The sequence below is a fragment of the Rana temporaria genome, chromosome 2 (genome assembly GCF_905171775.1).
Source record: "Rana temporaria chromosome 2, aRanTem1.1, whole genome shotgun sequence".
Classification (NCBI taxonomy): Eukaryota; Metazoa; Chordata; class Amphibia; order Anura; family Ranidae; genus Rana; species Rana temporaria.
The window spans coordinates 357798719-357801932 of NC_053490.1; positions in this window are offsets into that span (position 1 = coordinate 357798719).

Consider the following 3214-nt stretch of genomic DNA (forward strand, 5'->3'; position numbering starts at 1 on the left):
TGGGGCAGACAGGACCGGCAGATGTTCAGGTTAGATGGATCCAGACGCAGACATGAAGATGAAATCAGCGTGGGTTTATTCAATCCAGATAAGACAACAAACGGTGATACAATACTGTTCTGTAGTAGTGGTATCAATGCTGACTTGTTAGAATATGTCCGGAGGCTAGCTGCTGTGGCTGCTGAGCTGCTGCTGAGCTGCTGCTAACTACTGCTGACTTCTGCGTGGTCAAAAACTGATGCCTTCTCGAGCCCAAAAATGTGGAGTGTCTAGTCACACAGCCATGAGGAGATACTGAAATGGCTGCCCCCAGTGAAGAGACCTGCCCAGCAAGAGTCCACGCCTCCGAATACAAAAAACTTTACTAACCAAAACAGAGACGTGTGTGGCATGCAAATTCTGGCCAGCAGATGGCAGCAGTGAAAGAAATGCATGAAAACAAACATGGAGAAATAAAAATTAAGAATGCAATGTACAAATAACTATAAGGAGAACAGCACACTCCCCGTCTGAAATTTACGTAAGGAGATTTCACTATGACGAATGTCCATAAAAATATAATATAACCTGTAACAAAGAACATGTGAAATGCAATAAACATGACATAGTGGGTTGGCTGACCCATAGCGGGTAAAACTGTGAAGTTCGAGTTCAGTCCTTTTTCATCCTTCAGGAACATTCTCGATGGGTAATATTAGAATGAGTTCGTTAATCGGCCTTGCAAAATTTTTAAGCTCACCCTTCCTGAAGATCTTCAGCTCCACCTTTCGGACCTTGCCATCCTTGCTAGGAAGAATCTTTGTAATTAGTCCTATAGGCCAGGTGATCCTTTCGGTTTGTTTCTCCTTCATCAATACGAGGTCTCCTTCTTTCAAGTTTGGTTTTTGATGTTGCCATTTCCTCCTTCCTTGAAGAATATTGAGATACTCTTTACGCCATCTGTTCCAGAAGTAATCTGCCAGGTGTTGTACACGTTTCCAGTGTTTTTGGTAGATATTCCCATGGGTAAATTCTCCACTAGGCGTGAGCATATTGTCAGTTTTTTGGGTAAGTAGAATAGCCGGAGACAGTATGGCTGGTGTTTCAGGATCCATAGATACTGGCACAAGGGGTCTTGAATTGATGATAGCTGAAACTTCAGCGAGAAGAGTGACGAGAGTCTCGTGTGTAAGTCTTGAAGAGTTTACATCCATCAACATAGAATTTAAGATGCTGCGTGAGATCCCAATCATTCTCTCCCAGGAACCCCCCATGTGGGAACTATGAGGAGGATTAAAAATCCAGGTGCAACCTTTCTCCGCCAACTGATCTTGGATAGGCTTAGTGTCGATGTTCAGTTCTCTACAGGCGCCGATGAAGTTACTTCCCTGGTCTGACCTCAACTGTTTCACTGGTCCTCTGATGGCGAAGAACCGTCTTAAGGCATTAATGAGGCTGGATGTGTCCATAGATTCTATCACCTCTATATGAACGGCTAGCACACTCATGCAAGTAAATAGCACGGCCCAACGTTTACTGTTTGCGTGACCACCACGGGTTCTACGTGCGGACACCATCCATGGTCCAAAGACGTCTAGTCCAGTGTAGGTGAAGGGCGGCTCTGTGCATAGTCTATCCGCGGGCAAGTCGGCCATTTGTTGGTGTAGCTGCTTTCCTCTGGCTTTACGACAGTGCACACAGTCATGCAGTTGTTGGGCTACACGTTTCTTCATACCTATAATCCAAAGACCCGCAGACCTTAACTTGCCCTCAGTGATTTGTCTGCCCTGGTGTTCAGTCTTTTTGTGGTAATGTCGGATCAGCAACGTGGTGATATGATGTTTGCTGGGAATAATGACAGGATTTTGCTCCGCAACTCCTAGGTGGGCTTGATTCAAACGACCACCGACTCTGAGCAGGCCAAAACTGTCCATAATTGGGTTTAAGTTTGCAAGGGGACTTTTTATAGGAATCTGCTGTCTGTTGTTCAAGCACTTCCATTCTACGTTAAATTCCTGCTGCTGGACATGACGTATTATGAGAGACTCGCTATGAAAAATGTCCTCAGCAGAGAATGGTTTATGGCAGACGTGCCAACCATGACAATCTTTATCTTCCTGAGTATTGTGATAACACCTGGCGATGTGCACTAACCTTGCAATGGTTCTGACAAGTCTCATCCAACTGGAGAAATGTTCAAAACGATGACAGTCAAGCCTGGAGGTCTGCTTTGTTTCAGTGACTAATGCGCTAACTTTGGCGCGGATTTCTGGATCATTATCCGGATCCTGGATGCTGTAAACTTCCTGTTCACATTTGTCTGCTCGTCCTAGCAGAAACTCTGGGCCTGTAAGCCAAGTAGATTTAGTAAAGGAACCCATAGACGTAGGCCTGGTTGCGTGATCTGCTGGATTAAGTTCGAATGGTACAACGATGTGTTCTCTCGTCTCAGGCTTGCTGTCCATGGTGCGCTGAAGAGAGTTAGATCTGGATAGCGCTTGCTCCTGATTGTCCGGGAGACTTACCCTGGTGGTTCGGAAGGGTAATGGAGAAACACAGTGATTGGTTTCGTCTTTAAAGAACTCTCTGTCTTCTACTGATAAGGCTACCTTATTGTCATCCTTGGTTGTGTGGAAGACTGATCTCCCCGAGTCGTCAGCAAAGAGGGGAGAAATTATGTCAGGTGGTTGTACGAGGTCTGGAGACTTCTCTTTCACTTCATAGTGATGAGGACACGGCTTAATACAAGTTGTGCGTCCGTCTCCACGCACGTACATTTTGAAGGAGTCGATTTCTGGTTGATCCAGGCATACATTTCCTATGACTACCCATCCCAGGTCCAGCCTCTGGGCATATGGTGCGTAGTCAGGACCATTACACTGTTGGCGCACCTTGTGCACCCTTAGATTGTCTCTGCCAAGCAGGAGTAGAATCTCAGCATTGTTGTCCATAGGTGGGATAACGTTGGCTAGGTGCCTTAGGTGCGGTTGGTGAAACGCAGCTTCTGGGGAAGGAATCTCATCCCTATGGTTGGGTATTTGATCGCATTCAATCAGTGTTGGTAGGGGTATTTCTGTATTCCCACTGATGGGGGAAGCAATGAATCCTTGCGCCCTCCTGCCGCTAGTCTCTATGCGGCCTGAGCAGGTGTTTAAGATGTAGGATTCTGATGGTCCCTTTATCCCAAAGGCTTCAAAGAATTTAGGTCCTGCTAGGGACCGGTTGCTTTGGTCAT